Consider the following 22,303-nt stretch of genomic DNA (forward strand, 5'->3'; position numbering starts at 1 on the left):
GAAAGAAAGACGATGTATTAGTTTTTACAATAATGGTTTCCAAGTCAAATATTATGTTTCCATCAGCTGTATCTCATATGTTTAAATATAGTTAAATGCTTCTGTGTGGAATTTTTTTTCTGGAATTTTCTGAAAACTTTATAGGCTTTTCCAAATTTCAAATCCTGTGAAAAATTATTCAATAAATCATGAAAACAGAAAAAAGTATTATAATTCTCATATGAAAAGTAAAGCTTACAAAGCAACATAGGAATGTTACTGGTTCAAAGGAATTTAATAATTTACTGACAATAAATTGAAAACAAAAGTGGAAAAAGCAGACTAGAAGTCAAAGATTAAGGTCAGCATTTCTATGAGCCAGCACAAAAACATGTGGCAAGAAGCCAACAATTTCTAATCAGTGTTATTTGTAGCCACTGCCATATTATGTGTGTTTTTCTGGCTCTGTATGCTGCTAATGCTTAGTCATTCTTGCAAATGAAATAAACATTAATAAATATGTGTGCAAAGTATACTTTATATACAGTATACTCTGTTGTGTAGTTCCCCAAGAAATAGCAAGCTTTGGAGCAAAAAAGTCCTTAGATTGGCAATTTTGAAAGAGATTCTGTGGAGTGCTATTAACCTTGTTAAGTACAGACTATAGTTCTTTGTAAATAATTTAACAGAAGACATGCAAAGAAGGAACATGATATTCTTTGTGAAATATTGTGACTTGAAATTACAAACATCTGAAAATCTGAATTAGAAAAGCAATGGAGATTTTCATCAAACACACACAAATAAAATCAGTATCAGAGTAAGCCAACAAAATATTTGCATGAACCAATATATGCGTTAACACCCAGTATAAAGAAGCTCTAAGATGCACTTACACATGTGACCAACTTCAACAAAAATTCAAAAACACTTCCTACACCTGGAATATTTGTCATGAAACAAAGATCAAGACTATGGGAGAGAGTAATTAATCCTTTAAGCTTTTTTTTTTTTTTTTTACTTTTTATCTTAAGAATGATATCTTTTAATATTAAATATTTGCAGTATAATCTTTTTTGGTTTTTACAAGGTCTTCTTTGGTATAAATGTTTCCTTTTTTCATATTTTTATTGTTAAATGCCTTTATCAGGTAGAGATCATTTTCTATGTTTTGGAAGTAACAAAATATATTTGTTAATAAACCATAAGTCACTGATGCTCGCTATCTAAACAGACATCATTCAAGAATGCTTAGTTGCACTATACATTTTTACATGGTTCAATAAGGCATGAGGTACTGAATAGGCAAAAGCTGGAAGCATTCCCTTGGAGAACTGGAACAAGACAAGGATGTTCATTCTCACCACTCTTATTCAGCATACTACTGAAAGTCCTAGCCAGAGCAATCAGGCAAGATAATAAAATTAAAGGCATCTAAATAGGAAGAGAGGCAGTTAAACTATCTCTCTTTGCAGAAGATATGATCCTATACCTAGAAAACCCCAAATATTTTGCCAGAAGCCTCCTGGAACTGATAAACGACTTCATTGAAGTATCAGGATACAATATCAACGTATAAAAATCAGTAGCATTTCTATACACCAATAATATCCAAACTGAGAATTAAATAAAGAATGCAGTCTCATTTACAATAGCCTCAGAAAGATTAAAATACCTAGGCATACAGCTTACTATGGAGGTGAAACATCTCTGCAAGAAGAATTACAAAACACTACTGAAATAAATAAAAAATGACACCAACAAGTGAAGAAACAGTCCAAGCTCATGGATTAGAAGAATTAATAATGTTAAAATGGCCAAATTGCCCAAAGAAATGTATAAATTCAGTATTATTCTTATCAAACTATCAATGTCGTTTTTCACAGATTTAGAAAAAAACTATTCTAAAATTCATATGAATTTTAGAGCCTGAATTGCAAAGCTAACCAGAAAGAACAAAGCCACTAGGCATCACACTACCCAACTTCAAACTATACTGCAAGGCTACAATAACCAAAACATCATGGTACTGGTACAAAAACAACACGTGGAACAATGGAACAGGATACAGAACTCACAAAGCTGCACAAATACAACCAACTGGTCTTTGACAAAGTTTTTTTCTTTTTTTTTTTTTTTGAGATGGAGTTTCACTCTAGTCACCCAGGCTGGAGTGCAATAGCACAATCACGGCTCACTGCAACCTCCACCTCCCAGGTTCAAGCGATTCTCCTGCCTCAGCCTTCAAGTAGCTGGGATTACAGGCACCTGCCACCAGGCCTGGCTAATTTTTGTACTTTTAGTAGAGATGAGGTTTCACCACATTGGCCAGGCTGATCTTGAACTCCTGACCTCAGGTTATCCACCTGCCTTGGCCTCCCAAAGTGCTAGGATTACAGGCGTGAGCCACGGCACCTGGCCAACAAAGTTGACAATAACAAACAGTGGGAAAAGGACTTCCAATTCAATAAATGGTGCTGGGATAACTGGCTGGTTATTTGCAGAATATTGAATCTTGACCACTTCTTTTCACCGTATACAAAAACTAACTAAAGGTAGATTAAACACTTAAATATAAGGCCTAAAATAATAAAAACCCTAGAAGAAAACCTAGGAAATACCGTTCTGGACATCGGCCTTGGCAAACAAATTATGACTGAGTCTTTGAAAGCAAGTGCAACGAAAACAAAAATTGACAAGTAGTACCTAATCAAATTGAAAAGATTCCACACAGCAAAATAAACTATCAACAGAGGAAAGAGACAACCCACAGAATGGGAGAAAATATTCACAAACTCTGTATCTGACAAAGGCCCAATATCCAGAATCTATAAGGAACTTAAATAATTCAACCAACAAAAAACAAATAACCCCATTAAAGAGTGGGCAAAGGACATAAACAGATACTTCTCAGAAGAGACATATATGTGATAAACAAATACATTTTTAAAACGCTCATTATCATTGATCATTAGAGTAATGAAAATCAAAACCATAATGAAATACCACCTCACACCAGTCAGAATGGCTATTATTAAAAAGTCAAAAAAACAATAGATGTTGCCAAGGCTGCAGAGAAAAGGGAACACTTATACATTGCTGGTAGAAATGTAAATTACTCCAACCACTGTGCAAAGCAACGTGGAAATATTTCAAATAACTTAAAATGGAACTACTATTTGACCCAGAAATCCTGCTACTGGGTATACATCCAAAAGAATATAAATCATTTTACCAAAAAGACATATGCATTCATATGTTCATTATAGAGCTAGTAACCTTAGCAAAGAGCAAAGACACAGAGTCAGCCAAGATGTCTATCAATAGTAGACTGCATAAAGAAACTGGTACATATACACCATGGGATACTATGTAACCGTCAAAAAGAACACAATCATGTCTTTTGCAGGGACATGAATGCAGATGGCCATTATCCTAAGCAAACTAATGCAGGAATAGAAAATCAAATAAGGTGTGTTCTCATATATAAGTGGGAGCTAAATATTGAGTATACATGGATACAGAGATGGAAACAGTAGACACTGGGGACTGCTTAAGGAAGAAGGGTGGGAGGGGTACATGGAATGGAAAGGTACCGATCAGTTACTGTGCTGATTACCTTGGTGACAGGATCATTCTTACACTGAGCCTCAGCAACAAGCAATATCGCCATGTACCAAACCTCCACATGCATCTCCTGAACCTAAAATAAAAGTAGAGATAAATAAATAAATATAAATAAGGAATGAGGCATTTACCAAGACAATGTTTGTGTTCCACGACCAGTTCTGAAAAAATGGAGTTAAATTTATTGTTTCATAATTTTAAGCACAGTTGTGCTGTTGATTTGTTTTTTTGTATTGGAGCATTTACTGGATTATTATCCTGATGCACAACAGGAACCTGTTGTGCTGTACTCCTTTTTTTAGTCACATGTTCACAAAAAATAATTACAATTAGGAGTATTTTTTTTTTAGCATAAGCAAAAGCGCTATTGAAGCAGTTATGTTGTCTGGGGTAAATACCTGGGGTTTGTCCTCTTGTGCCAAGAAAATTTAGGACACAGACACATATGAGGAGTTTAGGAGCAGAGGTTTAATGGCAAAAGAAAGACAAAAGAAAACAGCTCTCTCTCTCTAGGGAGAGAGAGGGGACTTCAAAGAGGAAAGCCCAGCTGGCAGCAGATGTGCTGAATTTTACAGTCAGGCTCCAGTAGGCGGTGTCTGATTTATGTAGAGCTCTCAGAATGGTTCCATCAGGTGTGACATTTACATAGCCCAGGGAAGGCTGGCCACACTACCCTAATCTTATTATGTAACTGAACTTTCCCCTTGGCCAGGGCCAGCTTGTCTTCTCCTTACTGTACATGTGGCTGGCAAAGAAGGGAAGGTGGAGCCGCTATTTTGAACATGATTGGCACAACTGCCAGCATCTATGTCTGCAGCTCGATTTTACAGGCTGCTCTTTGTTGGAAAGGAAAATGATTTGGGGCTACTTTTCATTAAAAGGAAAACCTTACTGAAAACTTCCATACCCTCACTCTCTGTGTAAGTAATTTCTTCTTCATTCCTGTATCAATATGAGATAGTCTGAGTTTGTGGGTTAAGGGAATAATTGCCATACTTCTTTTACCTTAAGAAACTGGTCCTCTGTGCAACTTCATTTTGCATGTAGATGTAATTTGTTTGTCTGCAAGGGAATGTACATATTTTAAACTCACTGGCTCATAACAAATGCTTCTGGAGCACTAGGGAGTTAGGGGACGTGGCAGGTTAGGCATAGAGAAGTATGTGCAGGTTTCAGCAAAGAGCAAGAAGAAATGTGCAAGCCTTAGGGCCATAGTCAAGGAAGGAAGATGCATCAAGAAGTTAAAATAAATTGCAATTTCAATCACCTAAGGCAATGAAGATAAGGACTGAGAAGAAGCTATTGGGTTAATCATACAGTGGTTTGCTTGGAAATAAATATTTCACTGGAGTGATGGAAGGAGAGAAATAACTGCCCTAAGTTAATGAGTGAAAAGAAGAAGGTGAGAAAGTGGATATGATATGTACAGAGTTAACCTCCCAAAATTTTAGCTGTGAAGGGGAGGTGATGGAGGATTTCTGGAAGAGTAGAGAAGGTTCTGGAAGTTTCCCAAAATCTTGGTATTCTCATCTATACAGATAGAATATTAAAAACACATTCTCCATAGTTTTATTATGGTCACTGAGTGAGATCATCTCTTTAAAGTATTTATTCCACTTTATCATATAACATAGTAAAAACTTGAGTGTTAAGTATTACTATTTTTAATTTTTGACAATTTGGGATGAAAAGCACTATTTCATGACTTTTAAAATTTTTGTTTCTTTGATTACCGGTTTGTTATTAGTTTATCAGATTCATGGATTTCTTCTGTGAATTAAGAGTCTATCTCATTTGCCTATTTTTTCTGAGTTTTATTTTGCTTATTATTTTCAGAAGGTTTTTTTATTAAAAACATTTTGTTTATATATTCTTCTGCCTATGTCTTTTCACACTGCACATGGAAGGACACTATTTTTCGCATGCTTTTACTTTTTCTTCTAACTTCACCACCTCCTGCGCTTTCTTAAAATGGAATTTTACTTACGAATGATAATTATTTTTACATTAGGCCTGTAAGTACTTAGAAATAATTTCTTGGCAACTATTTTAGGTTTTATAATCCTATTATCCCCCATATGTTTATATTCTACAAGTAATGTGAATTTTATTAGTCAGCTCTGCACCCTGTTGGCCCTTTTATTGTAAAGGTGAATTTAAGTTCTTTGCACCATGATGTTTTCTTTTTTTAAAAAAAGTCTTTCATAATCTCATCTTTGGCAAATCGTTGTATGAATTTCTAGAAGTCCTATTAAATGAATGTTGGAATTTTTAGATTTATCTTCCAAGTTTCATTATTTTTCTTCTAATATCTTTTGTTTCCTTCACACAAGTTTCCACCTTACAAATCACATTCTCACCATGTATATTATTTGTAGCACTCACCTACTCTTTATTATTTTGTTTCCATAACAATATTTTAAAACTCCAAGAACTGTTGAGAGGCTTCTATTTTACTATTAACCACTTTCTTTTCATTTATTTTTCTTTTCCTCCTCTTCATCTTCACCTCTTGCTTCTGCTCTTCCTCATCATCCTCTTCCTCCACTTCTTTTTTTTTTAAACAAATTACATCTCAATTCTTGATGAGGAGTGAGGACTGTTTATGTGGAGGTTTCTCTTTTTCCACTTTATTAATTTTGCTTTCTTAGAGTTTGTTTGCATGTGATATCTCTTCTTAGACTGTGATTCTTGTTTGTCTGTAAATATTTGTGGATAGTCGAAGTAGAATACATTACTAGCTCAAGTCTATTTCCTCATTTTTCAGGGAATCCCTGGAAAGAAATGAAGCTCCACACTCAGAATATCACATTTAGTGATTTCAGGAGACCAGCAGAATAGGAATTAAGCTGGAACTCCTAGACAGCTTATTTTCTAGGTTTGGGACTTCTCCATACCTCCTGTGGCTTTATGTTATCTGGTATTATTTCCCCAGACCATGAGTCTCCAGTGTCGGAGTGCCCACTTCAGAAGTCTGTGTGTTTTGCTTCATCCTGAGGCAAACGCTGCTTAGCATGTGTATCCTGGTGGTGGTTGTGATGGTGGGGACTAGCTCAGCCATTCTTCCTGTGTGGCTACTGACAGGTAAAAGGAAATCAGTGTAAGTAACTAGATTGGGGAGTCAATGATGATATCCACTTGGACATACTGTGTGGAGCCTGTTGGGAATCCAGGTGACAAATCCAGCCAGAATATAGAAATACAGATGTATACCTCTAGCAAGACACACACACACACACACACACACACACACACACACACAGAGAGAGAGAGTGTGTAGAGATGTACTGGAAGTCATCAGCATGAAGGTTATGTATGATATCCCTTAGAGAAAAAGTTCCAAACAAAAAAGAAAACACTAAAATGAACAGAAAGTAAGGAAATGCATCCTTTTGGAAAATGAAGAAATCAGAAAAATGTGGTAAGCAATGTGGAATTAGAGAAAGAATTATAAAATTTAAGAGAGCTAGAAAAGCTAGAGAAGACATAAGTGCTCATAGTGACAACTCTATGTGGATGACATCTTACCCTTTAAAATATTAGGTAAATAACACATACATAAAATATAGTAATATTTAACTTTTCTCTTCAAAAATCTTAACATTCTTCCTTTCCTGTTTTTGTTGTTCTTAAAAAATTTGTTTCTCCTACATTTTGACATAAATTTAATACTTCATGTCTAAATAAGGGGTCCCATAGAAAGTAGAAACCTGTGCATAAAAATTGTCACTGAAGTGTGCTTTCATCACAGTAGAGTAGAAGAATCTAAATATTGTAAATGTTTAGTAGATACTATATATATGTGGTATATATACACTATACATATAGTATTGTATATATATAATGTATATATAGTGTATATATATATGTGTGTATATGTATACACACACACACACACACATATATATATAGACACAAAGGCATTGGAGACTTAGAGTAAAAACCTGATGCAGAAAAATGAGTGGAAGATAGAGATAGTCATGAAAAGGCAAGAAGAAATGTTAAAGTCAGAGAGAATAAGAGAGAAAGGGGAAGGAAGGTGAAATCAAGGTGAGTATTGAAGATGATAAAAATGTGGAAGATCAAAACAAAAAAAAAAAACCTGATCTGTGGGCTGAAAAGCCTCATAGATGAAATAAACAATTTAAGATTTTTTTCTTAAAAGTTAGATATATTCATTTTTTCTGAGTTATGAAACATTTGATTTTCTGTGAAAGATGGTTCTCTCATTCTCTCTGTTTTTCTGGCTCACAGTTTCTTTCTGAACCTAAAATTCCATCATAATTTTAAAAGCAAAACAAAAACTGTTAAACAATATTATTTTTCTTTTGTTTATTTGTGATGATTGCTTAGTCACCTAATTCAATCATACTCAAACTTAACTATTATGTTGGCAGATTAATTTCAAAGCATGGGAAAATCCAGCTGAAAGGCAGAAATTTTTGTGATACAGTCAGCAACACTTCTTTCTCCTGCACTTTTTCACTGACATCGCAGTGCTTTGACCCAGCCACCTTGATGGCAATCTATTTTTAGGGTCCTCTCCTTACACAGCCAGACCGTAGGCCATGGCTCACCATCAGCAAAACAGACTGGGTGATTCAGGCTCCACTCTTTCCTCCTTCTAGGTCAGTCCCTTCCCAGGGGTTTAGTATGAGCTACAGAGAAATTCCCACCAAGAACAAAACTAATTCTCACTAAGACTTTACGTCGTAAAAGGTTAAGGTATTAACTCTTCCAGGAGGTGGTTCAAAGGCTGAAGACATAAATAAGCTGAATTCACATTTATGAAAGGCACTCACGGATATTTTGTTTATGAGACCTTGTGCTATGATCCTTTAACTCAGCTGATAATAACAGCTTTTTATAGCCAAGCAAAAGGCTTATCCTTTTAGAAACATCATAATACCAAAAGCCTTGATTTTTTAGTGGGGAGCAGTGGTCATGTTTTCCTGCCTCCAAAAGGAATAAGAACCAAGAACTTGGTCCTGAAATGTAGCACTCAGCCCCATTAAAATGCCTTCTAGGAAAAATCCGACTTGCCTCCTCTCATCTTGCTGAATTTATCTTCTCTCTACTCATCTGCATTATCAATTCAGCTGGATTTCCATCACCTTTGATGTGTCTTTTTTTTTTCTTTTTTTTGAGACGGAGTCTCGCTCTGTCGTCCAAGCTGGAGTGCAGTGGCAGGATCTCGGCTCACTGCAAGCTCTGCCTCCCAGGTTCACGCCATTCTCCTGCCTCAGCTTCCCGAGTAGCTGGGAGTACAGGCACCCACCACCACACCTGGCTATTGTTTTGTATTTTTAGTAGAGATGGGTTTTCACCATGTTAGACAGGATGGTCTCGATCTCCTGACCTCGTGATCCGCCCTCCTCAGCCTCCCAAAGTGCTGGGATTACAGACATGAGCCACAGCGCCTGGCCCTTTCCTGTATCTTAATATCTGGGACCCTCTACTCTAGCTCGTGGTTTATGGTTTTTTTCCCCTGGTTTTTGTTCTCAGATGCAATTATACTAGATACCTCTTTAGAGGACTTCTCCCCCTGAACGGTATTTATGTTTTTAAACCAAATGCAACTCCTGAAATGTCAACATTTCCAGTCACCCAATTTTCTACCAAAATAGTTTTTCTACCTGCCTACTTGGTAACCACCTGAATATTTGCCCAACACACTTGCCTGTATTTGCTGTCTCCACCTTGCCTTTTTCTATTGTTTCTTGAGTCCAATTCTGCCAGGCATTGTTCCCAACACCACACTAAAAGCAGCTTTCTTCAGCTTCGCCAATTACTACACTTTTCTGAAGCTAATGGCCAATTTTCAGGGCTCATTTCACTTGTCCTAAACCACATGTGTCACAGCTGGTGACTCCTTCCTTCCTGAAACACTTTCTTCTATAGCCTCCACTTCCTCACTATTCTCCTTCTGCCTCAATTGGTGACACTTCTCATTCTGCTTCACAGGCTCCTCCTTATACCTGTGCCTCTAAGTGTTAAATATCCCCAGGCCTCCTTTCTTCTTTAAACATTCCCTCTGCTATGATGCTTTCACTCAGTCTCATGTCTATAAATTCCATTTACATACCACCAACTCCCAAATCTATGTCCACAGCCTAGGACTCTCCCTGAACTCGTGTCTCCAACCACTTGCATGCCCTCTCCACATATGTACTAAATAACTGTCTCTAAATTAACATGTCCAAAATTGAGCAGCTTACTCCGACTCCCACCAAAATCTGCTTTAGCGATTTTACACTTCAGTAAGCGGACGCTCCAAAGTCACTCTAAATCAGCACCTTAGGAACTGGGCTGGCTGCTGTATCTTCAGGACAGCTCTGGCTTTTTGCCAGCCCATTTTGCTACAGCACCCCTCCCAATAGTGTAATTTTCTTCAATGATGTGTTGATAAGAAAAAATATATATAGTCTCTGCAAGGCTGTGTCTGGAATTGGTGGGTTCTTGGTCTCACTGACTTCAAGAATGAAGCCGCAGATCCTCGCGGGTTACAGTTCTTAAAGATGGTGTGTCCAGAGTTTGTTCCTTCTGATGTTTGGACGTGTTCCGAATTTCTTCCTTCTGATGGGTTCGTGGTCTTGCTGGCTTCAGGAGTGAAGGTGCAGACCTTTGTAGTGAGTGTTAGAGCTCTTAAGGCGGCACGTCTGGAGTTGTTTGTTCCTCCCATTCAGAGTTGTTCATTCCTCTCGGTGGGTTCGTGGTCTCGCTGGCCTCAGGAGTTAAGCTGCAGACCTTTGCGGTGAGTGTAACATCTCACAAAGGCAGTGTGGACCCAAAAAGTGAGCAGCAGCAAGATTTATTGCAAAGAGCAAAAGAACTAACCTTCCACAGTGTGGAAAGGAACCCCAGTGGGTTGCCACTGCTGGCTCCAGCAGCCTGCTTTTATTCCCTTATCTGGTCCCACCCACATCCTGCTGATTGGTCCATTTTACAGAGAACTGATTGGTCCATTTTGACAAGGTGCTGATTGGTGCGTTTATAATCCCTGAGCTAGACACAAAAGTTCTCCAAGTCTCCACTAGAGTAGCTAGACACAGAGCACTGATTGGTGCATTTATGAACCTTAAGCTAGACACAGGGTGCTGATTGGTGTGTTTACAAACCTTGAGCTAGACACAGAGTGCTGATTGGTGTATTTACAATCCCTTAGCTAGACATAGAGGTTATCCAAGTCCCCACCAGATTAGCTAGATACAGAATGCTGATTGGTGCATTTACAAACCTTGAGCTAGACACAGAGTGCTGATTGGTGTATTTACAATCCCTTAGCTAGACATAGAGGTTATCCAAGTCCCCACCAGATTAGCTAGATACAGAATGCTGATTGGTGCATTTACAAACCTTGAGCTAGACACAGAGTGCTGATTGGTGTATTTACAATCCCTTAGCTAGACATAAAGGTTCTCCGAGTCCCCACTAGACTCAGGAGCCCAGCTGGCTTCACCTAGTGGATTCTGCATGGGGGCCGCAGGCGGAGCTGCCTGCCAGTCCGGCGCCATGCACCCACACTCCTCAGCCCTTGGGCAGTCGATGGGACCGGGTTCTGGGGAGCAGGGAGCCGCGCTCATCAGGGAGGCTCCAGCTGGGTGCTGGAGCCCACAGCAGGGTGGAGGCTCAGGCATGGCGGGCTGCAGTTCCCAAGCCCTGCCCCATTGGGAGGCAGCTGAGGCCTGGCAAGAATTTGAGCACGGCGTCTGCAGGCCGGCACTGCTGGGGGACCCGGCACACCCTCCACAGCTGCTGGCCCGGGTACTAAGCCCCTCACTACCTGGGGCAGCGGCGCTGGCCAGCTGCTCTGAGTGCAGGGCCGTGGAGCCCACACCCACCTGGAACTCGCGCTGATCCGTAAGTGCCACATGCAGCCCCGGTTCCCTCCCATGCCTCTCCCTCCGCACCTCCCCACAAGCAGAGGGAGCTGGCTCCAGCCTCAGCCAGCCCAGAGAGGGGCTCCCACAGTGCAGTGGCAGAGTGAAAGGCTCCTCAAGCATGGCCAGAGTGAGCGTGGAGGCCGAGGAGGCCCGAGAGTGAGTGAGGGTTGCCAGCACGCTGTCATCTCTCAAGGCCACTGTCTGAGTGGCATTTGCGTATTCTCTTCATGTCTGTGTGGGTTTTCTCTGGGTATTCCAGTTACCTCCCCTACATCCCAAAGCTGTGCACGTGAGGTGAACTGCCATGTCTATATGGTTCCTATATGAGTGAGTGTGGGTGTGTGTCATAGATAAGAGATGGTAGACGAATTCAGAGATGAGTCAGTCCAAGGCAAAGAATGTCTCTTTTTATGAAAATTGGGAGAGGTAAAACTGAAACCTAACAGAAAACACTTTTCAAATCACATAAAACATCACTTATCAATTGAGCTAAAAGAATTGCAGCTGTAATCAATTCTGGATACCATAGGACAGTGGACAGAAATGATATTAAAAAGAGAGACAGAAAAAATTGGGACACTTTTTACTCTATAGTCTGTATTTGACTATAAACATCTAATATAACATTTGTGGCAGCAAAAGGATAGGGTTGTACAAGGTACCCTTACTGATGTAGGGCACTGCTGAGGTTGAAGGCAAGATGGCCCTGACTGTGGGGTACCCAACTGGATACGTGTGTAAGGGTCCCAAAACAGGAGGAGTGAGAAAGGTGACAAAATTGATTTAGGATTAGACCTAAAAATTTAAAAATATGTGCTAGGCTTTGTTTTTTTTTTAGCCCTTAATAACAACAGAGATCATCTCTGCGGGATCTCCACTTTTACTGCTGAGCTAGGAACGAGCCTAAAAAGTACAGTAAAGCTTCACTTAAGGTCACCCATAGGTTCTTGGAAATTGAGACTACACCAAATGACATATAATAAAAACAACTTGGCTGAGTGTGGTGGCTCATGCCTATAATCCCAACCCTTTGGGAAGTCAAGGTGGGTGGATTACTTGAGGTCAGGAGTTCGAGACCAGCCTGGCCAACATGGCGAAACCCCATCTCTACAGAAAATACAAAAATTAATCAGGCGTGGTGGCGTGTACCTGTAGTTCATAGCTACTTGGGAGGCTGAGGCAGAAGAGGTGGAGGCTGCAGTGAGCCGAGATCACACCACTGCGCTTCAGCCTGGGTGACAGAGTCAGACTCTGTCTCAAATAATAAATAACTAAAATAAATAAATAATAATGAAAACATCTTTATTGTAGAATAATTGATAGAAACAAGAGTTAATTTCCTATGGCATATTTCTGGTCACAAGAATATTACCAAACTTCTAAAGAAAGACCAAAACCTTTCTAATATTAAACATTGAAATAAATGCAAGCTATACATACATTTAAGATGAATAAAAACAAGTAAGATAATAATTTATCCACTTATTCCCACTTAGGATTGCAGATGGCTGTGAACTGTCTCAGCAGTCCAGGGTGCTGGGTGGACACCAGTCCTGGAATCTAAAAGTTTCCCAATATTTTTTCTTTGTCTCTCTTTTTAATATTATTTTTTTCCACTGGCTTATAGCATCCATAAGTGACTGTATATGCAGTTCTTTTACCTCGCAGAGACATAAATCAATAAATGATGTTATCTGTGACATGGAAAGTGTTTTCTGGCTGGGTTTAGTTTTAGGTCTCCCACTTTTCATAGAAAGAGACATTCTTTGCCATGCATTGTCTCATCTCTAATTTTATCTGCCATCTATTAAAAAAAGATAACTGGGCCAGGTGCGGTGGCTCACGACTATAATCCCAGCACTTTGGGAGGCTGAGGCGGTCGGATCAGGAGGTCAGGAGATCAAGACCATCCTGGCTAACACAGTGAAACCATGTCTCCACTAAAAATACAAAAAAAAAAAAAAAAATTAGCAAGGCTTAGTGGCGTCCCAGCTACTCAGGAGGCTGAGGCAGGAGAATGGCGTGAACCCGGGAGGCGGAGCTCGCAGTGAGATCGCACCACTGCACTCCAGCCTGGGTGACAGAGTGAGACTCCGTCTCTAAAAAAATAAATAAATAAATACAAATAAATAAATAAAATAAAAAGATAACTGATGAACCAAAACTTGAAAAACAAGTTTCAGTAAACTGTCAGATAAAAAGGGATTGTATTATGCTTTTTGTTTGGAGAAGACAGAATATTTAATGTTCTATTTCATCACTGCAGGAGAAAAATAATCTTGCCAGTGCTCTGTGATAGGGGAAAATTCTGATAAGCATTTGCCTCTTTTGAGTTATCAGAGTTACTGCTAAGTGCCACAAAATCTGAGTCTCACCCTCCTAAAGAGACAAAAGTGGCATTCAGTGGGACACATGCATTTCTGGAATTGCCATAGGTGTCATAACTATTACCCTTCACACAAAAGCAGCATAGAGGGAAGAAGATACCTGTAGCCTTACCAGGGGAGGTTACTGCTGGAGGATTGGGCGGGGGGCTTCCCAGGGGTCATCTCAGCCCTTTCCCTGTCTTCAAGAATAACTTCACCTAAACTGTCCCCTGCAGATGGGAACATTCTATTTTAAATGTTTCCAAACAACAGATAGGTTCACTTTTTTACAGGACTGTAAGGAGGGGTTCATTCATGATTTTTCTTTATTGCTGAGAGATAAAAAAAAAAACAAAAAACCTAGATACCTAGATACCTAGATACCTATGTCTTACCCATAAGATACTATAAGATCTTCATGAACAGAAATGACTTATCCCCATAAAAGCTGTCTATTCTGTCCCCATTCAATAGCCAGTATTAAAGATGATAATCAAATCTATACTACTTACAGCTAAAATTACAAATCGGTAAATCTAAACGTGTCATTGTAGTACAGCCACCTCTCCAATGCCATGAACTTTATTTGGCTTAGTTGGGTAAAGAAAATAGAAAAATATGGTGGCAATGCTGATATATATGGCTCTTTCCTGCTGGTGTTTTGAGGACAGTACTATTTGTCCCTGAGATCTTTCTTCTGCCTGGCTGATCTGTTAGCCTGTATATTAATTTCAACTTATTTATTGTAAAAAAAAAAAAAAGAGGTGAAGCTAGGGCCCATTTGAAACAATGTAATTAAAAATTTGTGAACGAGGACTTCAGCCCATTTGTTGTATTCATAAAGGGTTGCTTCACAACCTCCACCCCCTTTACAAAATTTAGTTCACAGAGTTTTGACAGTCATGCAGTCTTTTTCTGAAGTATTTCCAAAAGTGAGACAAGAAACAAAACTCTGAAACAATATTTGTGTGTTCTCAATAACAGCTAATTACCTCTATGCTGGTTTGAGTTATCACCAGGCTATTTCAGGAGGGTCCAGTGCAAAATCAGCAGCTGGTGAGTCATCTCTTCAAAGCTCTTTTGCTTCTAGCTCCTCAGTGTCCATTAGCTTACTGTTTCACTAAAAGGGGGATGGAGGGCATTTGGTACGAACTTTTATTGGATGACTGCTCAGGAGAATAACTGCTCGGGCCATACCTTCAAAAGCTTGCTAATAAAATGAAGTTACTGGAAGTTAATTAATTTTCCTTTTACAGGACAGAGAATGGAGCCTGACACATAATAGATGTTTAATACATTTTCACTGATAAACTGAATAAATGAATTTATGATTATTCAGGAATTGGTGCTTTTTAATGCTTAAATGTTGTTCCCCCTCCCCCGCCAGTGTTCTGGTGATGAACTGTTTTGGTTGCCGTGTGGTAAGGGCCTAACAGTGGAAAAGAGAGACAGACCCTCTGATGGCATCTATTTGAGGAATACGATTAATTCTAAGGAGTTCTTCACTGCAAAGTTCAAGTCCACTGCTTTTGCAGAATTTGGATGTGGGGAAATATGAAATGATTTTGAGGACTGATCTGATTCTTCTAAGAGTTTAGTTTCACAACAGCTCTTGATAGTTTAAAAGAGGAAAGCATGGGGTGTAGTAATTTAGCCATGGCATAGACGTGATTAAGACACCTACATTTTCTTCATTGGAAAGAAAGATCTGTCAGTTTTAACTATGTTGACTCCCTTTCCTCTCTGCTTCTCTCTAGTGTGGACCTCTGTGCTTGTTTCCTGGCTAAAACAAGGCTGCCCACAGAGTACTCTCCTCAACTGTGTTAGTCACACCCTGCCTACCTCCCCAGCCCCACTGCCTAGCACTCTTTCTTCTCTGTCATACTAGCAGCTCTGATCTCCAGGGCTTTCCAGACCCAAATCCTTCTTCTCATCTCACCACTAGCATCACTTCTTTTTCTGCTCCTTGGATAAACTCAGATCTGTCATTATAGGCTGTAGTGAATTCCTATAATTTTATGTTGCTTTGGCATATTTTGAATATAAGCTAGATTTTCTCATCCCAGAAGCAGGGGCTGTCACTCTTGACACAGTTCCTAGTTCTCAACCTCCTTCCAATTCCTCACTGTGATCAATCCAGATATCTGCCTTATATAATCACCTCCTAGTGACTACTTCTCTCTAGGACACAACCTACTTGACTTGCACCACTGACCCCCACACCTTGCATAGACTGAGCAGATATATCACAATGGCCACTTCTCCATCTGATTCTAGACTGATTCTAGTTCCTAGAATCTCACCATGATTCTAAGGAACTCATTCCAGCTTGCTCTAAACCCACCAATCTTGACTCCTCATGGGAAACATATTTGGGTAACACCTTGGGGGCCAATAAAAGCTTCAAATCATAGGTCTCTTGTTTTCCCTCTTGCTCCCCACCCACTAGCTGAGTGTACTTGTCCCCTGTGGTTCCCCACTTCCCATTAACCCTGTGAAGTGTGCTGTCCTCTTCCCTCTGAGATCTGTAGGTAATAAACTACCTCTGTTATTTTATGTGTTTTGTTCACTTGCTTTCTCTGTGTCTCACCTGACTGATATACCTGAATATGGTTTCTTTGCTCATCAGGGCTCTCCCAGAGGGTGACTATTTTGCTTGGAGTCAATTGGACACAGGTAAGACAAAAGCCACAATGGTGTCTAGCAGGATATTCCTGTGAGAGGGACACTTGGTCACAGGTCAAATGCTCAGGCATTAGGCTATCCACCAGGATTAAAAATAATGTATTTTGTGAAAAGCATATTGTAAAAATCCACAATCAAATCCCTGGACCCCCATAAGAGCAGAGCTAGAGTTCATAGCCACTTTCGTGAAGAAACTCTCACTACTAAATTAGAATATATATATATGTATATATATACACACACACACATATATGTATAAAATACCTTCTCATAAAGCTGTTTCTTTGTTTTTATAAGATTTATCCCCCAGTACAAAATAGGCTTTCCACAATTCTCTCATGTCCTTTTACATATGTTTATGTAATTGTTGGGTTCTTCCTTTTTCTCAGTGGGTTGTAATCTTTATGAGGGAAGGAATCCATTTCACTTTTCGCATTTTTACGTCCTTGTTGTTCTAGCATTAAGTCGGGCACATAGCAAGCGCTTAATAAATACTTACTGAATGAATAACACTTAAAAGAGATATATGATCTCCATCATAGCAGGTCTGAAAAAGGAATGTAACAGCTGCAATAATAACTCATGTGAACAACAAGTTTAGCTGGTAAAATGTGTGGGTTTCCAGAAATCACTTTCCCCTCAAACGCATTTATAAGAATGTTATTGTTAGAAAATATTTCAGCTTCAAGTTAATAAACTCCTTGTCTGAAGTCAAAAGTCATCTGGAAAGGTTGACTGGCCACAAGCCATGATCACTTAGATATGAATAAGTTGAATTATTTAATATCTGGAGTTACTACGCTGGTGGCGTTACTCAACTTCCTGAGTGAGAAAGAACAAGACAGGGAAGCAGGTTTGCTGTGCGCTGGTGACCAAACTGAGTTAGGAAAGACAGAACACACATATACGGAACATGTCATAGAAAGCAGGTTTCTTCCTCACAGATAGGCAATGAGGGACAACAGAAGCCTAGGATTTATCACCAGCCAGTCCTCCTCAAGGTTCAGGAAAGCTGCCTGGAGCAGGAGTCTCAAATGCACGGGCACCACTTGCACTGCAGCTGAGGATCCCGACAGCAACATCCCCACCCCCAGGTGGTATGCTCTGGGGCAATCGGAATGGCTGGGCTACAGCATTAAAGCACATTGTTTCTAGGAGAGCATGGCAACAGAGCCCCAGCTGTCAGGCCATTCTCCCTATCTCAGCATGTTAGGTACCCAGCCGTTCTAGTGATTATTGAGAACTACAAGCAAGAAGGGCGCTGGTGGAAGGTCAGTTCGATGCTTTCTGGAGAACTATCCTTCCAAGGTGGAGGTGAGTTTGGAAATTTAAAATGCTTTCTGTTACAGAAAAGATACAAAATGACAGTGAAGCTTCTGCTAGCTCCAATGTGTGAGGGTTTTAGTGATTCAGATACCTGGGCTTCATGAGCCACTTAGGGAAGAGGAGACAGGACCTTGTGCCAGAGAAAAATGGGAATTTACAAAAAGATCCAAACACATTGACAGGCTATACCTTGCATGAAAACAAGGGCTAGATTAAAAAAAAAAAAAAATCTTCCAGCCTGTGTGGGGAGATTTCAGTGGCAATAATCCATTGGAATTCGTCTCTGGAGAGAAAAATATACCTGATAATTTATTTGTAATTATAAGCTTCTCATACATGGTTTTAGATTTTAAATTTACATGCCCTCTGATTAGGGCACATGCCTCGATTGAAGAGATGTAACACCCCAGAAGAGAGATGCACTATCAACTTGAAATGAGACTCTACACATACAGCCCAAAATAAAATAAATGATGAACTTTTATTCCAGTATCACACACACACACCAAAAACCACTATAAGAAAAAAAAAACCAGCAGCAGAGTTAGTTCTTCACTTTGCGTAATCAAAAATTCAGCCATTGGGATTATAAAATGCTAAGTAGAAGTATAATTTGAATGTTTGACGTTGTAAAAGAGGCAACAGGATACATAAGCAAGGCACTGTTTATTATTAGAAACCTTTAAGCAGACTAAGCCAGGCACCTTGCCTCATGCATGTAATCCCAGCTACTTTGGAGCCTGAGGCACAAGGATTGCTTGAGTCCAGGAGTTTAAGACCAGCCAGGGGCTCATGCCTGTAATCCCAGCACTTTGGAAGGCCAAGGCAAGCAGATTACTTGAGGTCAGGAGTTCAAGACCAGGCTAGCCAACATGATGAAACCCAGTCTCTACTAAAATACAAAAAAGAAAAAAAAGCAGGGCGTGGTGGCCTGTGCCTGTAGTCGTTCCACTGCACTTCAGCCTGGGTGACAGAGTGGAATTCCAAAAAACAAAAACAAACAAAAAAAACAACCAGCCAGGGAAATATAGCAAAACCTCATCTCTAAAAAGAAAAGAAAAAAATTGGCTTGGCATGTTGGCAGGCACTTGTCGTCCTACACACTTGAGAGGGTGAGAGGATGAGCTCAAGAGTTTGATGATACAGTGAACTCCAATCACGCCACTGGCATACCAACCTGGGTGACAGAGAGATACTGCCTCAAAAAAATTAAAAAGGCAGGCAGGCTTGAAAAAAAAGAAACAATACAACTTCTAGAAGTGAAGCATTTACACTGGAATGAAAACCTTGATGGATGAGTGCACATAAGACTTGGTACAAATGGAAGGAGACGTGGCACACTGAGAGGTGGATGTGAAACTCAGGAGAGATGGAAGGAGACGTGGCGCACTGAGAGGCAGATGTGAAACTAAGGGAAGACGGAAAGAGACCTGGCGCACTGAGAGGTGGACGTGAACCTGAGGAGAGATGGAAGGAGACCTGGTGCACTGAGAGGCGGACGTGAAACTGAGTGGAGATGGAAGGAGACGCGGTGCACTGAGAAGCGGATGTGAAACTGAGTGGAGATGGAAGGTGACGTGGCGCACTGAGAGGCGGATGTAAAACTGAGGGAAGATGGAAGGAGACCTGGTGCACGGAGAGCCGGATGTGAAACTGAGGGAAGATGGAAGGAGACCTGACGCACTGAGAGGCGGATGTGACACTGAGTGGAGATGGAAGGAGACTGGGCGCACTGAGAGCTCAATGTGAAAGTGAGTGGAGACGGACACGGGGCGCCCTGAGAGGCGGATGTGAAACTCAGTAGAGATGGAAGGAGACGCGGTGCACTGAGAGGCGGATGTGAAACTGAGTGTTGATGGAAAGAGACCCAGCGCACTGAGAGGCGGATGTGAAACTGAGTGTTGATGGAAAGAGACCCAGCGCACTGAGAGGCGGATGTGAAACTGAGGGAAGATTGAAGGAAACCTGGCGCACTGAGAGGCGGCTGTGAAACTCAGGATAGATGGAAGGAGAGGTGGGCACTGAGAGGCGGATGTGAAACTGAGTAAAGATGGAAGGAGACGCGGTGCCCTGAGAGGCGGATGTGAAACTGAGTGGAGATGGAAGGAGACGCGGTGCCCTGAGAGGCGGAAGTGAAACTGAGTGGAGATGGAAGGAGACGGGGCGCACTGAGAGGCGGATGTGAAACTGAGTGGAGATGGAAATAAGTAGTATAGTGAAAGACTGATGTGAAATAGCCCAAATGGAAGGAGAAGCAGTACATTGAAAGAAAGATATGTTTTAATATGGAAAGAAGAAAGAAGAACTACCCCATATTGTAGCACAGAGAGGCAGAAAAATATGAGAGAAACGCACAACAAAATGTGCAGATTTTACATACATCTCATTGTAGTTTCAGAAAAAGAAAAAAAGATTAAGGGAGACAGAAGACGTGAAAAGATAAAAGTGAGAAAAATTCTTAATCCTCAGGTCCGGAAAGTCTAAAGAGTCCAGGTATTTTTTAAGTCACATCTAGATTTAGTACATGAAAAGAAGAAAAAAAGAAGTGACTGAGACAGAGAGAGAGAGAGATCTTAAAATAGACACAGAACAAAAGACAGATAACCCATAAAGTAAAGGTTCACTGCTCTTCCCATCAGCATTTTGGGAGAGGAACGATGGTGTAATACAATCTTCAATGCACTAAGAGAAAAGAGTGTCAACCTAAAATTCTGTTCACAGTAGTCTTTCTTTCAGAATTGTAAAATAAAGACATTTTTGGACAGATAAAAACTGAAGAATCACCGAAAAAAGTCTTCTCCATGGGAATTTGTAAAGAATGTATTTCAGGAGAAGAGTAAATGAGCCTCTGTGAAAAGTATGAGTTACAGGAAGTAATGTAGATACCAAAGCCAGTGGTAAATCCCTATTGGGCAATTATTATGCACCAGATAATCTCTGTAAGCATGTTTTAGTTTATTTAGTCCTTATTACCGTACTATGAGTAAGATCCTATTATTAAGCAAGTTTAACTTGTCTTAAGATAACAGAATTTATAAGTGGCAGGGGATTCACAGCCAGGCAACGTGCCTGCAAACACCACTGCTTACTACTCTGTTGTGGTAAATAATAAATATTGACATTATAAAGCGATAATGGCAATGTCTAATCTGTGAGAAAATAAACAGGTTACCAAGAAAACACTAGGCAATGACAAGTTGGGGATTACTAGAATTAAGTGTTCTAAACTTAAATTTTTCTTAAGTAGAATGCAAATACTGAACCTAGTAAGCATGAGTGTTAAATTTGCTAGAATAATCACTAAAAGAGAAAATAACAGCTTCTAAGCATATAGAAAAAAAAAGCAATTGAATGAGAAAAAGCAAAGAACAAAATATGTCAATTAAAAAGAAACTAAGAAAAAGACAAAAATTAGTGAGACAAATAACAAAAACATAATAAGATGGGAGAAATAATTCTCAATAGATCAGTAATTGTTATAAATCTGAAGAGACCAAACTTTCTATTTAAAAGACCAGGATTAACAGAATGGATTTTATAAATTTATTTTGTTGAAAAGATACGTACATATTCAAAGTTAAAACACAGAAAAGGTATAGCTTACAAATATTAACTATAAGTAACTGGAGCAACTATATTAGCATCTAAAGAGACAGATTTAATGTAAATGCATGAATAATGACAGGGAAGTTTCCTTTAAATGGAAGTTACCATTAAAGTTTCCATTGTTTAATAAGATACGATAGTTTTAAACCTGTGTGACCAGCTTCAAAACATACAAAGTGAAAACAGATTTAGAGTAAAGATGGGAAAAGTCACAATTATGATTGCGAAAGATTTTTACATGCCTCTCTCAGTAATTGAAAATAAAAAGTAAATCTACTAGAACATAAAAGGATTTTAAGAACAAACCTTGAAGCTCTATTTTCCTGACTTACAGAATATTGAATACCTCTATCTAGCCATTTATTTCTATCCATATTTGATAAGACTAACAAATTCAACTATATTATATAGATGATACATCATGTTATTCTCAAGCAAATAAGAAACATATATAAAAGTTAGTCTTAATAAATTTTAAAGTGTTGCTATATCATCCAAACTCATTCTCAGAATATAATTAAATTAGAAAAATGCTTTTAAAACTAGTAAACCTCTATATGTGTAGAAGTTTAAATAATAAGAGAAATCATAGTAAAATTTAGAAAATTTTATAATTAAACAGTTGTAAAATTTAGAAAATTTTATAATTAAACAGTTATAAAATTTATGCACAAATGACTTGGAGAATATGGATAAAATAGAATTCAGAAATATATATTGTAAATATATGTTATTTGAAAAGAAAGCATAAAATTAATGAGATAATATATTAGAAAAATACTGGGATGAATGCAAAGACAGAAAGAAAAAAATAAGAATAGAAATTAATGC

At 39.2% G+C, this 22,303-nt stretch overlaps 1 long non-coding RNA gene across 1 annotated transcript in view; it reads right to left on the reverse strand.

The window, feature by feature from the left end:
• Positions 1-17,611, reverse strand: part of LOC134759663 (uncharacterized) — a 164,798-nt gene extending 147,187 nt beyond the window's left edge. Inside the window, exons 1-2 of the long non-coding RNA XR_010136212.1 lie at positions 17,483-17,611; positions 3,599-3,682 (exon numbers count right to left, since the gene is read on the reverse strand). This is a non-coding gene — a long non-coding RNA (uncharacterized LOC134759663). The remainder of the gene's footprint in view (positions 1-3,598; positions 3,683-17,482) is intronic.
• Positions 17,612-22,303: the final 4,692 nt, after the last annotated feature.

Source organism: Pongo abelii, chromosome 12 (assembly GCF_028885655.2).
Source record: "Pongo abelii isolate AG06213 chromosome 12, NHGRI_mPonAbe1-v2.0_pri, whole genome shotgun sequence".
NCBI classification, from domain to species: Eukaryota; Metazoa; Chordata; class Mammalia; order Primates; family Hominidae; genus Pongo; species Pongo abelii.